Here is a 20,295-nt window from a genome sequence, read left to right as displayed (position 1 = left end):
TGGTATTGCTTCGAACATTTTGAAAAGAGGAAAGAGAGAAGGGAAATATACTAATATACAGGTAGCATTATTTAAAATCAAATATGACCAGTGGCATACCTCCTCCCTCAAATGTATAATAGATAGGTCCCTTTAGGGTAAATAATCTAAACCATTTTCAATGATGCTAAAAAGCATAGGTTTCAGCTCTTCCTCCTGTATAGATAGGATATATAGCTGACAAGAATGCCAATGTCAGTAGAAAGCAAATTATTCGAGCCATGTTTTGCTCTGAATGATGCTGCTGCACTCCTATGATAGCCCCAACTGGGAATAAAATTTGGCTTGCTCTATCTTTTCCCTCTAAATGTCTCATTCTGACCATACAACCATTCTATTTTCTGGTTAAACATTACACGGAGTGCGTTCATTTCTGCTTCAGCTAATTTAGCTATGCTAAATGCAAATGCTTCCTGTACTTATGAATACAATCTGTTCATAGTGAATAGTTTTGAAGATTTGGATGAGTTAAAACAGCAACAGTATCCATGTGGGACCAATCTTCCTTGGACAACCCTTATGCTTTGATTCATAAATTCTTTCCATAGGAAATATCTGTGGAAAATCTCCAACACATCCAGAAATGCACAACTCAGTTGCTTGAGTTATTAGGAGTACTGAATACTTATTGCTTTTCCCTTTATTTCTTGCTCTTATAACAGCATTGGCTCTTGGGTTCACATGAGATCCCTTTTATGCTTATTTTCCATTATTCTAGAATGTGTGTTTTTAATAACTGTAACAACATCCGCCATTAGTGCTACCACATTAATCTATTGAAAAGCAACTTTCAAACCTGAAATATCTCATTTCTGCATCTAATGGGTATGTTAAGGCACCTTTTCCCCTGCTGTTACCATTCTGTATGTTCGACTTATAGTGTGGAATTAAGACCCAGTTGCTTCATTATGAAAAAAAGCATAATGATCATTATCTCACTTGCTGTACCGAATTTCAGGAAATCTTGAAAAAACACTCAGCCCTGTGAGATGCAAGGGTGACAGTGGTGGGAGCACAGCGGAAAACCTTCAAGTGAACTTCTGAGACCTGTGGCGTTCATGATCCACAAGAAATGAAGCAGAAGAGCAAAGCAGGCTGCTAGAATGTCAGAATGCGCCCAGATTGTCACAGACATTGGAGGCTGAAGGACAATTTTCCTCTCCAGCAGTACATTTTGGAAGCATGAGCACTGTGCTCAGTTGCATAGAGTGGAGGAACAAGAAACTAGCACTTCTGGTCCATGCAAGTCCAAGAATAAAGTTTTTAAGTCATGATAGCACCTCTTGTCAGTCATAGAGAAGAACAACAGCTTAAGATCTTTTCACAAAGCATTTGTCTTCTCATGCTTGCATTTGACTCACTCCAGATTATTCACTATTTCCTCTCTCTTTTTTATTTTGTGTCTTCTTCAAATGGTGTCTCTTCCTCGTGATTCCGCTGCTCAAACTCAGGCAAGTTCAGGGGTACAAGTGAGTGTTGAAGGTCCCATTTCTGAGCAGCATTTCTCTCATGCTCTGTACAATTCTTGACTGGCCATTCTGCTCCAGGTTAGACCAATAATTGCAAACACCATCAGGTTTCTCACCTACCAGACCAAGACAATAGCTTAGTCTTCCTCTTAGCAGGAATGCTGTGGCAGCAGAATTCTTTCGGTAAGCGTTCTGTGGGTTTCTTTTAAAAAACAAATTAGTCATATGCAGAGTATGTCTAGAGCGGAGAAAAGCCAAAGATAGAAGTCCTTTTACAGACCTAGCTATGCCAGCTGAAGATGATGATCTTTCCAGCTGCCTCTCACCCTCGCCAGAGGTTACAGCAAGTTGACCTTCTAGTGTGCAAGTTCGCTTCAGGCAAAATGAGTGAAGTTGACTGAAAACTCTTAAATATTTAGTCTTCGTTCACTCATTTTTTTTCTGAACAGGTTTACGAGACTTCTGCAGGTTTATGAGTGGTGCGCATGACACAGAGTCACATGTCAGAGGAGACAGTAATCTCTAGTGTGGGTAAAAAGTTTTCAGGTAGGAGAGGGGTAGTAGTAGCAACCTTTTCAGCTGGCAGGGCAGTATGCAAGACAGAACATATTTACGTAGTTCTGGACTAACTGATATAACTTAAATATTCTCTGTTCTCAGTTCCTTCCATTCTCTCACTGAATTGTCCTAGCAGTATAAGCAACTTCACACAGTACCATCACATTTGCACGGAACTTCAACCTCTGCTGGGCCTCATACCCACCAACAAGGAGAGGTTCGCTGGGGATGTGAAAATCAAAGTCAGCCTTGGCTGAAGAGACTATGAGATGGTGGAGTTCAGGATCCTGAGGTCAGGGAAGAAGATGAAAAGCAAGCTCTCAACACTGGACTAGACAAACTCAAACATAAAAATGAAGAATACAGAGGGTGGAGGTAAGGATGGACGATCTGGGAAGAATGTAGAGACACTGTCTGAGCACCCATCGACAAAATTAGGAAAGCCAAAGCCCAAATGTAACTGAATCTGGTGAAGGACGTCAAAGACAACAAGAAAGGGCTTCTGTAAGTACATGGGTGACAAAAGGAAGGCTAGGGAAAATGTAAGCCTATTGTTCAACAAGACTGGGGACCTGGTGACACAGGACATGGAAAAGGCCAAAGTACTAAATGCCTTCTTTGCCTCATAGGAAGACTGGCCTTCAGGAATCCCAGCTCCTGGAGACTGTGGAGAAAGGCTGGAAAAAGGAAAATACACCCTTAGCAGAGGAGGAGCAGGTCAGGGAATACTTAAGCAAACTGGCCATATAAACTGTTCTACTGACCATGACAGGACGCACACATGAGTGCTGAGGGAGCTGGCAGGTGTCATTGCAAGGTCACTTTCAATAACCACCTTTGATCAATCACAGCAAACTGGGAGAAGTGCCTGAAGACTGGGGAAAAGCAAATGTCACTCCTGTCTTCAAGAAGGGAACTACTTGTGCTGCAGAAGGTGTTGGAGCAGCTAATCCTGAAATCATTTCCAGGTGCATTAAGGACAAGAAAATCATCAGTAGTCAGCATGATTTCACCGAGGGGGATATGTAGAAGGCCGAACTTTAAATTTCTTCCAGATTACAAACGAGTAAGAAAAAAAAAAATTTAAATGCCTTTGTAAGAGATGGTTTCTGTGCTTAGTTCACAGAGCATTTTTCTCAAACTCTCAGTAGATCCCAAGTAATTTTACAATACTAGTAGCTTTGATTTCCAGGGTGAAGGAAACGGTTAAGAAATGTCAAAGTTTACCTTCCGTTAAGCTTGCCGGTTTGTAAACATGAAAGGAAACACACACTGCATTTGACTATGCCCTGATACTTGTTGATCAGTCCAAGCAAAAAGCAGGTATGACAAGTGTTCTCATTTAAGTTGTAGTCATTACCTCATGCTTCATCCCTTCTGTTGATAGCAACCTTGTCACGCAGCCAAACAAACAACAGCCAACATAAACAAAATCGATCATTCTCTTTCTTATAGTACAGAAACGTACGCAATAAACCCCATCAATTCCCACAGAGATACACTTTCAAACAGTTAAGCTGCCGCTACAAAAAGAGACATAAAACAAAAATAGGCTAACAGCCTCTAAAGGTATTCTGTTGAGATGTCGGCAGCTGTAAATGGGTTAGTTTGGCTTTTTGAGTTACAGTTTGCAGACACATCTCTACACAATTACCATTATGAGTTACTGGTGTGCATGTTTAATGGATTTTCCTGCTCTCTGGTTCTGTAGGATCTAGTAGGAAGTTTTGCCTCTTGCCAGATCTAATCAGCTAATACTATGTTTTACAATATTTACTTGTTAGCTACTAAATTTTGGATTCTCAGGCCAGGGAATGAAGGACTGAGTGGTACACATTTGATTATGTGAAAACTGTCTCTATTTTCATCTGTTTGTGCTTTGCGATATATTAGCCTTGTGGAAATCAAGAGGCTTAGGCTTCTCCTGCACCTCAGATAAATATTTTATATCCCTATTCAGATACAATTTAAAGTATAGCTGACTGTGATGTCTTAACTTTACATACTAATGCTTTCTTAGTAGCCCTTACACAGCTTCTATTAGCCTATAGCCACTCCAGGGCCCTATCTTTCAACATGCAAATAACCATGATCAAATGCTAATACATATGAATTCTTCCTCACCCAGTGATTAGTAGCTAGTAACCACGGCAGTGTTGGATCAAAGATTGGACTTTGATGATCTCGGAGGTCTTTTCCAACCCAGTTGATTCTATGATTACCTTAATTGATAGGGACTTGATGAAAAAATCTGAAAGATCACCTTTGAATAGTGCCTGCTTGTATTATTATTTTTTAATTCCCTGCCACTCTTATTAAATATATGGCTATGGCCTTGTAGGATCTATAAGCAGTTTAGTGGAAAGTACCTTTTTAGTTTTCATCAGATTGGACTCTCAGTGGCACCAAGAAAGCAAATTAGTAAGGTGTCCTTGCCATGGCTCTGCTTTGCCACTCCTGGGCAGCTCTCAAAAAACCATCGCTAATTCGAACTAAGACTTGGGCTAGTACAGTGATGAACAACATCAGACACAGAAATCTCTTGGGTAAGTTCCCTGTAAGAAGGTTCATAGGATCACACTTAATTTGAGAAAGACAATTGTACTGCGCCGTGAATTTAAATAAATACCTATGCCATCAAAAGCGCAGTCCACTTACACCACCACTGTTTAACAACGGCACTACTAGAGAAAACTGAGAAAGTCTGATTTGCAGCCTATGAGTAGAATAAAAATCTATAAGGTCAATAAACAGAGCTTTTGTGTGGAACAACAGACTGTTAGAAAAATTACTGTGCAGGTAAAGGATGAAATTTCCAATAGGAGTCAAGCAGCTTTTAGTGTAGGCTGCAGATGAACAGCACAATGATAGTTTGATGTGGTTTTGCTGGCAGTAACCAAAGACAGCGCTGTGAAAATTTTATCCATCTTAGAGTCTCGGTTCCTCTTTGTACTGCTTGTCTCTCAGAAGCACGTATTAAAGTACCGCAAAATGCAACACATGACACCAATCAGCTTCAAACATCTGTTGTGTAGCACACATGGAAAAACACGCTACAGAATTTCTAAGGAGAGCTGCCTTGTAAATACGCAGCAAAGCTTTACTGATTCTCTTCTGTAGGGAACTAAATTCAATTTAAACCAAAATTTTTAAAAATTAGAAAAAGTACATGTGGAAAGCAAGAAATGGCAGAAGCTTTGTGTGCACACACACACACACTGTCCTCTGCCTTCTTCACCCAAGAGTATTTACATTTAATAGCAAAGAGCTGCCTTTTCCATTGCCCCATCAATCACCCAACAAGGCCTGATGAGGATATTTCAGTGACTGCTACACAAACAGGGAACCCAGGAGCGCTTCCCAGCTCTAGGGTCCAGCTGTCCACACTAGTGGTGGCTGTCAGTGTGCTACCTTGTCCTCCTACTCAGCCTCACTGCCCAATCCCCACAGGAAGGCAATTCAGGCGTGAGGTCAGAACAACTGGGACAAGGGGTGCAGCGAGCACAGCTGAGCTGCGGCCGCTACCACTGGCAATGAGCTGCAGCTCTACTACAGGTTTCACCAGTCAGAGGGTCAAGTTACAGCATGATTCAGATGTGCGGGGCAAAGCAAACCCAGGATATGCTCTAAGCCAGCTAAGACTGGAAAGGTGATCAGCCCTGTCACTGCTACAAATTGAAACCATGATGTAACGGGAGGAGGGGACGACTGCATTATTAATCAATGACAGGGGAGCATCTGCCGAGTAGACAAACCCTACTAGTCAAAGTCACGCTGTCTCTGTTGGCCTTATCGCTCAACATAAGACAGCCAGAGGGTATAATCCCTTCTGACATTGCTTCCCTGCTCAGATTACCAGGGCAGGCCCCAAATACAAGCAAAACAGATGCCTATTCTGGTCAGCCGGTCTTTTTCAAAAGCGCTTGATAGGAACATCTGCAAATCCCTTGATCCCCTCATCAACTCGGAGGTCGGCTGGGCCATGGGCAGCGCAGCTGGGTGTCAGGGGCAACCTCACTGCTCCCTTCAGCCAGCACCATCACACCTGACTGCCTGTGCAGCTCAGTGCCTGCCACCCACTGAATCCCACGGGGTGTCTCTGATGTCTGAACTAAACTTTGACACCCATATCACCCGTAATGCAACAATTTATTTCATGATAAGTGTTTGATATTTATGTAAGCACAGATGAGAGAGGGCGGGAAAAAAAAAATCAGTCAGAAATAGCTTTACAGATGAGTCTTCTCATTGTCTAACAAGCTTTTTATTGTTTTTAATTTTCATTTCTCTCCATGGTTCAGGGCACTTTGGAAAAAAAAATAAAATCTATTCAGCAGTTTCCCACTCATAATTCAAGGAAGAGAGTCATGTATTATAATAGAGATAATTAGCTTTGACTGAAAATAATAAGCTTGGCACCAAATATCCCCCACTACTGCACAGAATAACCATTTATCGTCTTATATACTCTCCATCAAGCCTAATTACCTCAACAGTAATTACTAACCTGTTGAAAGAACAAAAGAAAATGCAACTAGCTCCGCACTGAAATAAGGAGAACATTGCTGATTCTAATAAGAAGCTCTTGGTTGCCCTCTCTCAGAACACTTTTACTTGCCACTTAGACCCTTTATCAACATGTGTGCTTGTAAGCCCCAGAAAAGAAAATACATCCACAAATAGTCTGATTACAATTGTTAGGTTCCACTTATTTAGGCCAATTGTTACTTTGGACTGAAGGAATGGCACTGATTTTTGGATTTCTGGGAAGTTAAGAGAGCAGTGCCTGTCCCAGGCTGCGCGCTGCAACATTCAGACCTCCTTATGCTGGACAGATTTGCTTGCCTACTCTTCTGATCCACCAAAGCCCTCCCTGGCTATTATTCTGGCTTGCCTCAACAGATATGCTGCCAGTCATGGCAAAGGGAAAAAATTAACAAGTGCAGCCCTCTATGTTCAAAGAATAACACGTGCTTAAAGAGTTTGAAGTCTAACCTTTATCTGCAGAAACGTACTGTGTTCATGATCGTGTTTCTCCCTAGTTCCACTGCGTTCCACTGTTGCTTCTGTTTAAATTCAGTCACAGAGCTCATCTCTGTGACAGCTGAGCAAGCTCTGGAAAAAAGAACAGTAAGTGGCAGCACCAATCCTGGAGCTTTTGTGGCTCAAGGTATTCCTCCAGTCATAAAAGAACCTGTATTTAGGAGAGCTTTTACAACTACCTGAGAGAGTAGAGGGAAGTGTCATTGGTATCCTTATGTCCTGTTCCATCCAGGTCCCTAAATGGGACCTCTCCCTCTCTCTGTGTTTGCCAGTGGGACTTCAAGAAAACTGGTGCCTTCCAGACACCATAAGTACTTTCCAAAATTTGGACTGCCACAGTTGTTATGCTCATTTAATCCAGGAACTGGAACAAAGCCACACAGCATATGCAAGCATTCACAGCTAATCAACCCAGCTGAAATTTCGGATATTGAATATTCTCTGGGAAACTGTTGGCAATCAATCCACAGCATGTAAACAACACAACCCTCCCATCTCTAAAAAGCCCAACAAGCTATAAAGTAATTTGTGGCATAAATACAACCAAAAAATACAACCTAGAAAATCTCAGAACCAGTAACCTGAAGCACTCAACAAGCATGAGTTACATTCTTCCTCAAATAACAAGACTGGTATAAATCAGAAGAGGTTTGGGGCTTTTTCTGAGTTCTTATTTTTTTGCCTCCTGCATTTTGAAGCTTTAGGGTCATTACGTTTCTGGGATTTTTCACCAGAATCATGAGACCTAAAAATTGCCTTTTCCCCCCCAGTTCTTAAATCATTGCTTTTCTCCCTCAGTCACATATCCCAGATGGTACAAGCTTTGAGGAAAATGCAACAAAGACTCCAAGAACTGCTTCTAATGTATTAGTTCTCTTTGTCCAGTGAGATTATAGGAATACCAAAATTATAGGAATACCAACAAATGTAGAAGTCATGGCACCTCATTATCCCACAGAGAGAGAGGGGGGCATGATGTATTTTCAAAATAAAGAGGATATTTCATAATCTAATGGCTGTATCATTGGCGGGTTTGGTATAGTAGAATAGGATAAAAGCACCAATGTTTTTTACAGCCTTTACTTGGCTACAAACACTACATCAATATATTTTTAAATAAAAATAGACACATTTTTCCTCCCCCAAAGCCCATTACCTAAATGTAATTTGATACCATGTTTTAAGATGTCATTAGTGAATTTAAGAGATGCTTATATCAGGATTAGAGCCTTGCAGCTACTTAAGTTGTAAACAAAAATTTGAAAAATCACTAATATTTTCTTGATGAAACAACAGAGATGGATCTGATCTCTACCTAACAATTACAAGATTTAAGAAAAGTTTTTATATGACATTCACCATTTAGAAAAACACAAAATCAAGACAAGGCATCAGAAGCTAACGGAATATCTCAATTCTCCATTTTGTCCAGCATTAAAATGTTCAGTTATGGGCTCATTTTGATGACACCATAAATTTCCCCTACTAGCTGAAAAAAGCCCCAACAAAACATTGTCAATGGGGTTATTAAAAAATTTCCATTTTGCCCACCTTCCCGATTCATTTATTGTTTAAATACTGAAATGTACTTCTCTCAGTTCTTTCCCGAGCAGCTCTTCTCTGCAATGCACAATACATTCTCTAATGGGACCCCAAAAGAAAAAAAAAAAACAACTAATCAACTTTAAGTTGTAGGCATTGCTCCATCCAGAGATTGTCTATATGGGTTTTTAAAGACAACAGGCTTTTTGTATCTCTAGGATTCATATAGTTGGACTTGGTACTGTTCCGGAAGCTTGCTTTCACACACTCTAAACTTGTTTGCTTTATCATGCATGAGTCACAGTGAAAAAGCCCACTCGGGAAAAATGTCCAAAGAAAACACGAGCAAACTCGTTAGCTGCAAGTAGGACAGGCCTATGCCAAAACCAGAGACTCAAACATATCTGAGCTTTGGGAATATAGACTTTACCTTCATATATATTCCCCATGTCAACAACAGGTCTCAGAAGATTAATTCGTGTAATTAGTTCTACTTGTAATTATGCTGTTTGGTCACTATTGCCTTTTGGCTGTTTTGATGCTTTCAGGAAAGGAAGTGGCTTCTGGAGACAAAGAAAAATGGAGCATAATTCATTCCATTTGGAATTGCTGCTTTCCTTTCTAACAAATACTTCTTTAAGCACTTTGGAGAATCTCATCACCCTGATTCCCAGAGACACTCAAAAAGTCACAGAAATACTTCTGACCTACTCCACACACATATAAATCTGACATTGTGTCGGACAGAGGCTGCAAGGCTCGAGATGATAAACTTCTGAAAAATCTTCAGTTTTGCATGCATCTAAACTTTTGGTCAAATCTGAAATAGAGAGATAAAAACTATAGGTTTTGTTTTCAACATGACTGCTCTCAGCATCTGATGACCTTTTGCCTTAATTTTCTCTTCAAGACTCATACCAATATCTCTGTTAAAAATCTCACAGTAACTCATTTCAGAATAAGTAGATTATCAAATTATCTGATGCAAACAGTTTTTACCACAGTTCTATTTTACAGGATGAGCCACACACAAAGGGTATGTTATATATCTGTTCTTATACAAAAAAGACTATTATATACTTTTAGTCTGAGTAGCATTTTGACTCCATCACAAATTCTCCCTTTAGATATCTTCATTAAGGATATAAGATTGGCTGCAAAGAGAAAAATTTCACCCTTTTCTGGCTCTACGACATACCCCACACAGAAAATATAATGACTGGACATGTCTCTAGGATTTTACGTGCATTCTTTTACAAAAACTTTAAATGTGGTCAGAGGTATTGTAAAACTCTTTCTGTGAACAAAGCCATCAGCCAGTCTGGAACTTCTTAGTCATAATAAATAAAAAATTAATATTTGCCTTTGAAAGATTCTCTGCTGTATACAAATAGTGTTCTACAGCCTTTATCAGGTAGATCCCTGGTGTGTGTAATTTGGCTTTCACAAAGCTTGGGTACTGCTTGGCCACCTGATCTATATTGACTCTTCTCTGGCAGGAAAGGTCAAACAATAGTGTCCTTGATCAGGTACTCAGACTGGTGCATCTTTCTTGACTTAAAGCTGCAGCCTTCCGCTAAAAGTGCTCGCATTTTAAGACAAAACCTGGACAGGAACTGATTGGTACATAAGGAAATCATGCCATTCCATCAGTTTCTCCAAAGAGTAGCATACCGGTTTCTTCCATTCTCCTTTGCTGTTTTAACCACGAAGTATTATAATTTTTGCTGGAAGCATCGAAGAAGAAACAATTGCTGCTGGAAATACTCAGCCCACATATTTGCTGGATTATGAAAGCTCCACCTCTGCTGTAATCCACACAGGCTCCCTCTTCTTCCTCGTTCTTCAACCATCTCATCCTACGTCCTTTTTCAGTCTCTTTGCCCAGATAGCTCTATTTAGCCAAAATCTTGAAATCACTGCCTGCTCCTTGGCACTGAAAGCATCTCCCACACAGAACGCCCCAGAGATTAACGTCAAGAGTACATAGATACAACAAGGTCCTTACGTTTCCCTGCTCTCAACAATACCACAGTGGTCTGACAGAGGTATAAGGGCTTCCATTGTCCTCTGTGAAAAGCATTTAATGCTATCCCTTCCTCCTCCAAATGAGAAATCATGTGTTACTTGATGTTTGACTGGTCATGCCCTAAAGCAAACAGATCTTCCTCAATTAACGCACCTGTATCAGCCAAGAAAGCCTGGCTCCTTTTACTGGCACTCCATGGCTTCCAAGTGTCCTGAATGAATCACCATTTTTGTTTCACATCTTATGGGTCTGCAGCTCCTTCACCTTTAGCTGACAGTTCAGACATATGGTCAGACCTGCACAAAATGACCAAAATGCCTGTGTCCATGAGGTTCACTGAAATACTTTAAAACTCACATATCTGGGTCCTTTTCTCAGTCACCAACTAACTTTTGCCTTTACAAGTCTGTATCATATAAATCAAAAAATAATTTAAAAAAAATAATCAAACCAAAATCACTGTCTATAGTATGACATTGAATTACAAGCCTGTAAATTTCCACAGTCCAATGTACACAGTGTCTTTGTTCAAAGCCTGGACTGCTGTGGCACAGAAAGGGAATTAACACCTCTTCTCCCATGACAGAGTGGTTGCTTCAGGCTACACTTAACACAGTAGTGTAGCTTGTAATGCGTAAATAACTTCAGTGCTGCCAGTCCTATAACTTTCCTATATAGGAACATCCAGGAAAACTGTTGTTTACCTCCTGCATACCTTCACATGGTATTTGTATCACGGTTGTGCCAGGATATCCCAGTCATACAGCAACAAGTCCTTTGCTCCATAGACCTTTTCACAGCTACATGAAGGGTAGTTGAATTTAGTGTCTTAATACATACCAAGAACTGACTGTGTGAAGGAAGAGCAAATCAAAGAGAAAAACTCTGGGATCCAGAGGTGAGGGAGCTATAGCTCTTCTGCTACAGATGGCATGTGTATGACTTTCCATAGGGATCCCCACAGCTAAAGTTATTGGAGCTATGTATTGTGTGTGCAGCATTCTTTAAAAATCAGATCTGTTATAATAACAGGGATAAAGATTTAGTTTACATCTCTCTATCAGCAGGTCTTGAGCTCCAGCATGCCTGAGACTTCCCTGAAAAAACCAATTCGATTCCAAGATAGATGAATATGTCAGAAGACTTTTCCATGAGATCACCAGAGTTAGATGCAATGATCTAAGATTCCCACACATGGATTCAGGTCAAAATGATGCCCAGCTTGCCCTGGTTATATTTGCTTTCCTGTGCTTTTGCGACTTGGGTGAAAGGGAACAAAACGCGTGCTATGGCCTCCTTTCCTGCCACCTCACCACCTTTTGCAAGTTTCTTTCAGTCATAAAGAATACCACTGTACCCACCAGAAACAGGACCACATGCCTGGAGAGACAGTAACCCAAAGCACTGCCCACTTTCTGGCTGTGCCCATGCCTGTGGTGTGCTAATCCAGAGCCCACCCAGAAGTCTCTTGATAGAACCACATTAACCCCAAACCCTGCCTGTCCCTCTCTGTGCCAAGCACAAACACCAGTTCTAAACAGGGCTTGTTCCACCCGTGAAATTGAAATGAACAGCATTAGAAAACAGGTCCATCTGGAACTGAGAACGCTGAAACACTGGTTTTGTACTTTCTTGATCCCCAGAGTAACTGTGACTTCTGATGCATCAAGAAATATACTGGGTATTTTAAGTACCCTTTTAACCCACTGGCTGGATGGGGCAGGGAGGGGGAGGCAAAGGGGTCAAAATAGAAGCTGCCTAACAACAAAATCTGTGAGCTCTGACCTTTTGTCTGAAGATGAAAGCTGAGTTAGAGGATTTTTCTATAGATGTCATTAAGGCAGCTTTTAAAGCTATCTTTCTTGAACTCTCTGTTGCACTTCAGTATTGTAAACAACCGCCGGAGGGAGAGTTAAGTGAGTGGAAGTCCAAAAAAGTAAGAAGCGTTTTCAGCAGTGGAGAACATTGATCGTAGTGAGAAACCATTTATGCCCCAAAGGGCCATCAGCTGTCACTATTTCCCTGGCTCCGGAGCCATATTTAGGTGCCTAATAGGAGTTAATTAACATATTCATTAATAGGTGGGTGGAGCCGTGTCAATCTCTACAGATAGGGAACAATGACATCAAAATAGACTAAAAATAATTTGAAACTGTCCAAGCTCACAATTGATAGCAAACACAAAAAATGCAGCATCATAGCAGAAAACTGGCATAAAATCTATTCCATTCGGTGTGCTTCCAATGAGTGGCCAGAAACAAGTATGTAGCATTACCTGACATGGTCAGTTAATGAATAATTGGTGCATAAGAATAACAGCTAATCAATGAAAGGCTTATTCCATTTTGAACTCACAGTCCCCTGAACAGTTTAAATCTTATCTAAGGCAGTTCTGGATGATCTTTATCTCCTCAGAAGCATTTGTAGATAGCTCGTGGCAGTGCCTTCCACAGGCTTAATATGCATTATATAACACTGCGTCACTTGAATCAACTTCAGGTTTCCTGCGTTCAATCTTTCCCTCATTTGATTAGAAAAAAAATGAATAGTTCCAATTCACAATTTCATATGATTCATTAATTCATCATCAAAAAGAAGAAATTTAGTTGTAGACATGGCCTAAATTCAGAGAGATTCCAAGTACTTGGCTCAGAGATAGATCCACCTCTTCCCTTCTACTGAGCTCCCAATTGACTGATACTGCCTCAAGGAATGGCAGGTTTTACTAGATCATTTTGTTACAGCACATACTGCATAATTTCATCGTTTAGGTCCACTGTTAGGATGAGCACTTAAAAAAAAAAAGAATTCAGCCCAAACCCAGCAATTAAAACAGAAAAGCTGCCAGCATCAGACATTGTGAAGGAGCAGTGCAAAGGAAAAGAGAGAGAAAATGGGTCCAAAGTGAGATCTTAGCAAGTGGGAATGAAATCTCACTTGCTGGCATGCACTTCAGTAAACAGGTTGCATACTATACTCTGCTTCCCCACCACACTCCAATTCAAACACAGCTCACATACGGAGTGTGAATGTTCTTGCTCAAATCCCATAAGGTTTTTATTTCCTTTGCTTATTGACAAAACAGTAAAAACACTATGTTGAACAATTCTGCTACAAGAAAACAGCAGTTTGTCAGAACGACCGAATAAGGCATCCGTCAATGGAAAAACCCACAACGTTATTAGGCAGTGGAATGCAACAGAGAGACTTCATTATATGGATACTGAGAGATTGCATTATTTTCTCTTAAAAGGTAGCATTTATACAAGTTATACAGTGTTACAGGCACACGAAAATTACTTGAAAAGGGAGCAGAGAATGATGTTGAGAGGTTAAGTGGGGTGTTCCCCTTTATCTCCTCAGACAATACAAAGCAAGTTGATACTCAAGGAAACAGAAAGGCAGTGAATTTACCAACAACAAAAGAAATTTTTTTATTCAGTGCATGATAAATAAGCTAGGAAACCTGCAGTTTTGAGACATTATTAAAGCCAAGAACTTATCAAGATTCAAAATGAGATTTTTGTGTATGCACACAATAGGAAAACTGGCAGTGGCTCAGAGAGGTAGGTTCTTTTGAAAATTTCTGATGAGACCTAGAAGCTGAAGTTCTACCTTCAAAACTGATTTAAGCACACAGCAATTACACCTGCATGAATAAACCCCGCTTCTGTAATTGATTTCATAATTCAAGAACTGCTCTGGTGCTAAGAGCCTCTTAACTCAAACCTACCCTACTCGTCTGGCCTCTCAGGGTGGCAAACCCAGCTAGCATTCACCTGTCTGCTCCTGGGTTCTGTGAAGACATAATTTGTGGTGCCCATACCTGTTGCAACCTGGGGGGGGGGGGCATGACTGAAGTGGTTATTCACTGGTAAATTCTCCAAGATACAAGTCCAAGTCTCCTTTAGAGGTCAGGAAAAAACTGGTTAAAGGCAGAACTCAGTTTCCAAGATGCACTGGCGATAGGCTCTGCATGTAGGAAGGGCTTTAAAGGCCATTCTGGATTCTTGCTTTCATTTTTAAACTGCTTTGACAGAAAAGAGCAAAACACTACCATGCACAAAATTACCACAAAGCGAGATGGGACCTGAATTAGGCAGGGAATTCAGCAAGTAGCAAATTGATCCATGAATGCAGCTTGGATTATTCCTAAGTATATGCAAACGTATGCTGAGCTCACCCACTAGTTTCATCTGGCAATGGGTATCCTATTTCAGTAAACTATTCACAAAACTGTTACTTACAATTACCTCATTTATAAAATACCCAAGCAATCAGGATAATTCATTTTTCTGCCTAAGGACAACAGACTCCTTATTTGGGAGCATCCCTTTGCCGCTGTGCTACCAGCTGTTGCCACTGTGCTGGGCCACCCTCAAACTCTCTTCACTTTGCACAAATTCGCATTCACTAGCAGGGGAACACAGGAGCTTCCCCTTGCAGAGAAGAGCCCTAACCATCAGGTTGGTTTCGTCTCTCAACAGTTCAATTTTCTGCTTCTGATGTAATAGCAGAACCTGGAGCTCTAGTGAAACCTTTTGTTTTAGCTGCTCGTAAACATTTAACAGCTTCTCGGGCTAGAGGGCAAACAGAGAATGACAGCTCAGCCAGCGGACAGAGTATGTGCATTTAAGTTCCTATTTTTGCTCCACTAAAGGTGGTTTATGCAAATTTGAAAAAGATAATGAACGTACCACTTCATCTAGCAGTGCCTAATAGCATGGTAGAATAGGTAAAAAGGTAAGAATTCAAAGCCTTTTAGATAGAATCGAGGAAAATCTGAAATTCAGTCTGTGATGAGATCCTGATTTGGAAAAAAGCTTTGAGGTGGATATGCCCAGGTCTTCTCTGGCAGCAAGATCCCCAACAAAGCCAAAAAGAATTTCAACTGAAAAAAAAGGGCGTATTTTTTGAGATTAGAAACTACAGAAGACTTTTAAACAGAGAAAATTCAAAGCAACATATATATCTCCCCACAGCCAGCCTATCGTGCACATAAATGCAGGTCCTTGGTTATGCTTAATGCTGGGACTTGCACTTTTCCAGGCCTAGGATTGGAGCTCATTGTGAGACAATACTGTTAAGGTCACTGCTTGCCTGAATCTGTACCATGTAGTTAGGGTCAAACAAAACATGTCCATCTGCTGTTGCTGCAGCAATGGGTATGTGTTTCTTTGCAATTGGCCATAAAAGAACTTATTTTCCTATTACAGAGCCTTTCATCCAGAAACAGGAAGTGGTTTCTTGCTGTAACCACTGATTCCCTCTGAAACGTCAACCAGGTCAAAAAGGGAAGTGTTTAAGGATAGTAACAAGCAAGTTTCTCCCCCTCATCTATTTCTTGAATAACTGTACCATAATTTTCACCTAGGGAAAGGAAATTACCTTTGCTCCTCCATCCTCACTGCAGTATGTTCACGGTCATACAGAAACGGCCATGAATGCTGATGGCCATGTGTCATTGGTTCTTCCATCATGCAGTTTACAGAGACAAAAAATCAACTTCAAAAAAAGATAGAAGTATCAGTAAGATGACAGAGATGCTTCTCTAAGAGCATTAGTTCAGGATCACCTTCTTATCACTAAAAAGACAGTTGTCAGAACATTTACACAAAGAGTTAGTCCACACAGCTAATGTGCTATCAGTTTCCACCTGAGCAACATGCACACTAGTTTTTTTATGTAGACAACACCACTGCAAAGACAATTGTCTGACCATCCCTTGAACAACCAGAAAAAATGAAGTTTATTCACCCAAATAAGTCGCCACTGGCTCTACTAAAGTTAAAACTGAGACTTATCTCTTTGTGCTGAGATTATGCTGGGAGCCTTTTCTCTGTGTAAGTGACTACAGAAAACAGATTAACTCTACTTTATGCACATCCCCATGCTGCTAATGGTTTTGATCAATTAATGTTCATGCATTGTTTTGAGGATATTCATACTCTCCTGAAAGCTTGTATCCATCTCTCTTGGCAGACTATTTTCATCACTGAGATCCCTTCAAAATAGCTATACAACATTCAATGCAAAAAGGCTAGAGAAAAGTGATTATCTGCTGAGTATACATATAAGGACAGTAAGTGTTTAGAGATAGGTACTTTATGAGACAGATCCTGTTTGCTGCTCAGAATTATAAAAACGTTTTGGCAAAATATGGAGATTTGCCAAAAAGGGTAGCAGCAATACTGTATTGTCTGGCAGTTTTATAATTTGCCTTGCCCCTAAGCCTTCCCCACCCTCAAAACATGCTTGCCTTGACTGAATAACCTCTCATCTGCATTTATATTCTTGTATCTTTATCTATTATGCATTACGTGCACATGAAGCCAAGTCTCTGATCATACGCTATTTAGAGTACACAAAACTTCCCTGAAGGGTTTCCATTTAGAGAAAGAAGCAGATTATCATAAGTCTCATGCAGTGGTGAAAAAGACAAAAGGCTCAGCTATTTCCACTGCAGAGTATCAATGTCATTCATGTGTCCCTATTTTAATATATTTGAGTATAGCAGCAGTCCTCCACGAAGAACTGGGAACAGATTTCTGAGAACATCAGGTAGGAAATAGCTTTTGTTCTCTCTCCTGCTGTTGTCCAATTTATACAGCAAAGAACTTCAGACCAAAAATTTACAATAGTCTGTTATTCAACTCACCTGCAGTACTACAATTAGTGACTTCAGAATGTTACATGCTGCCTTTCATTTTCAGCATGCTTGGTCTGCACCGAGGGATAAAAAAGGGCAATGTAATCAAACAATACAGTAATAATTGTACAGAACAAAACAAAGGGGAGAAAAGCAACTAAAGGGAAAAATGTAAAAAAACCACATTTTTTCCGTGTAAACTCATGCTGCTTTCCAATTTCCCTCAGAACAGAACAACAAATTGCAACAAAACACAGGTAACAGAGTCATGCCAAAGCACTTATGACTGGGTTTTGGCAAGGGACGGGCAGCAGAAGGGAAATGTGTGTGGGAGAGAGTTTCTGAATGCTGCTGTGTCTTACCCTTTGACAATTAATGCTGGGTCATCTGTGGGAATGCGCTTGCATGTTGGGTTCTCCCTATGGACTAGACACATCACTCCAAGGGGATTTTGTTCCAGTGAGAACAAGACTTAGACCAAGTACCTCTGTACATAGCCACTCTTGAGACTGCAGGGTTGACATTCATTCCTCTGGGACTCCATTAGTAACCCTGGAGTGACACCAAAGATATTTCTTATGAAAAAAAAAAAAAAGTTAACTGGTTTGCCTTTATACCCATAAAAGACATACCACAATAGTTTTCTATTCTGCATTTTCATTGGGTGCTGCTTTCTTTTCTTCAAGGAGCTTGCTTCCATTTAGACATAATGTGTCAAACTGATCTACTCCTATCACTGATTCGTAAGATGATGTGTAAATAAGTATTCCTTACTGACCTCTCTCGGCCAGCCTCTTACCAAAAGAGGTTACCAGACATGCCTCATTCAAGTGCTGACATTAAAGCAAGCTTGTTAGTCCAACTGACAGGGATAAAATCTCTGCCTCACAACAACTTCCAAGTCTGTGACCATCTTTGCTAGTCATTCCACCGGAGGTCAAAGGCTGATGACACCAGACTAGGACTGTTCAGATAGTAAAAAGCTGGCCCAGTATAAATTTGCAGATAGGATGAACTAAAGTAAACAAAAGACTGAACTGTCTTCTGACCCTCTAGTTGATTCCTTCCCAGTTAAAGAGAAGCACTTATGTCCATGTAAAGAGTCAGGAGAACTAAAGTGTTCAGCTAAAGGTCCTGTGCCCTCATATTTACGAAAGAGCAAATGGTTTGTGTCTTTTCTCAACACCGACAAAGGGAAAGAGCAAATAGAAGCCTTATTTTTCCCACCCCCATTGAAATGTCTTGTCCTTTACTGAGATCATGGGTATAAGCAAAGAAGAGGAGAGAGGCCTGTGCAAAGGCAGTTACTCACTTCTGCTGTTTCACCAGCCTTGTCCCAATAAGGTACAAGTCCCCTAAGGCTGGAGAGTACATTTTGTCATCTCAGCTTGTGCAGAGAGTGCAGCCATAATAATTGGTCTGTATATGTACATGTGCCAAGGGATGGGGCTAAGTATGTTCTTACAGGCAAGTAGGAAAGAAAAAAAAGGTACTTTGAGAGGTTATGGGGCAGTGCTGAGTGCTGCAATCACATACGTTATGATTGGTCATCAGCAACACAGACAATTGGATTTGCTGTAATGTCAAGTGACACTAGCTCCTAGTGCTTTGCAAACAAAAAGGTCTGTGACTCTCTTTAGCATACTGGCCATGGTTCACTTTCTGCAATGAAACAGGGAGTTTCCATGACTACTACTTTCCCATTAGGCCCAAAATTTAATTGCTTAATTCTGGCTGCCAGGTACTCCTTACAATATCATCCACATCGAAGTCCACTTGCCTTTGCTTCTCTCCAGTCACTCTTCCATCAGGAGGAAATGAAACCTTAGGACAACCACAAGCACTCCTGTAGTATGCTAGAAAGACAGTCTTGTTGCTCACTGATTTCATGGCTTCTCCATGGCCTGGAAGGAAAGGTAGAGCAGGATGCTCTGACCTATGGAAAGTATCCCTGCCGTTGGGTCCTTGCCTGCCTCTATCACTGAGGTGACAGAGAAGGACATCTGGGTCTTAGATCCTTATCCCTGACTGCAGTCATAGGTGATGAGAGGCTTGCTGTTTGCAACCCTGCCAAAGGACTTCTACAGCTGCAGGAAACATTCGATGTGCCTTTTGAGATGGCCCAGCAGGTCAGGTCTGTCTCTCTAATGTACACAGCTTTTGATATTTTTAGAAGTTTAAACTAGCATCATGTAGCAGCTGGCACAAACCCAGCCTCTTCTAGTTTTGCTGTTATCTGCTCATATTTCTACTATGAGATTCTCCCAGTAGTAAAGCCACAGAACAGGGCACAGTCATCACAAATACATGAAGACCTTTGTCCTCACTAAGCCCTGCCTGCACCCCTCTGTGCTGATACTTTGCACACTAAGCATGTATTTCTAGAGCATTGCCTCGGTTGTGTGGCTTGGAGATGTCAGTCCTGTTAAGATACTTTGGGAGACATTTTTTAATGGCTGGGAAGTAGAACCTCGGTGTGGGGTAAAGGGTGTGCTGGTAGAATAGCACCAGAAAACTCTACTTTGGAAGCGTTTGTTTCCATCTCCAGAGACTATCTAGGCACCTGTATGAAGAGGTGACCAAAATGAGAGGCTGCAAATAACCTCACTGTCTCTGTGCTGAAGAATATGAGTCAGGACAATTTATCCTAAAACTTATCCAGAAACAATTTCTCCATTTTCTTCTCCCCGTTTTCCTTTATTCTACTTCTCATCACACCCCTGTGAAATGGAGGGTTTCCCAACATTTCAGACAGAGAAATCATAAAAGATTACTCATGAATCATGTGAATTCCCTTAATTCTTCCAAACTATGGTATAGTTGGGAAGAGAATCCTGACATTTGGCCTTCAGATCTCATACCTTAAACATACAAAAAAATTTTTTCTCCTTCTTTAAAAAAGCAGGGGCAGAAAAAACATCAGAGATCCAATTCTCTGCTGCACAGCTGTACAAGAGGGGACTATC

At 40.8% G+C, this 20,295-nt stretch overlaps 1 protein-coding gene across 1 annotated transcript in view; it reads right to left on the bottom strand.

The window, feature by feature from the left end:
• Positions 1-17,408, bottom strand: part of ATXN1 (ataxin 1) — a 274,252-nt gene extending 256,844 nt beyond the window's left edge. Inside the window, exon 1 of the mRNA XM_027898444.1 lies at positions 17,339-17,408. The gene's annotated coding sequence lies outside the window, so the exon portion shown is untranslated. The remainder of the gene's footprint in view (positions 1-17,338) is intronic.
• Positions 17,409-20,295: the final 2,887 nt, after the last annotated feature.

Source organism: Empidonax traillii, unplaced genomic scaffold (genome assembly GCF_003031625.1).
Source record: "Empidonax traillii isolate 1590-97213 ecotype Southwest subspecies unplaced genomic scaffold, ASM303162v1 scaffold597:size822913, whole genome shotgun sequence".
NCBI classification, from domain to species: domain Eukaryota; kingdom Metazoa; phylum Chordata; class Aves; order Passeriformes; family Tyrannidae; genus Empidonax; species Empidonax traillii.
This window is presented reverse-complemented; position numbering and strand designations above follow the sequence as displayed.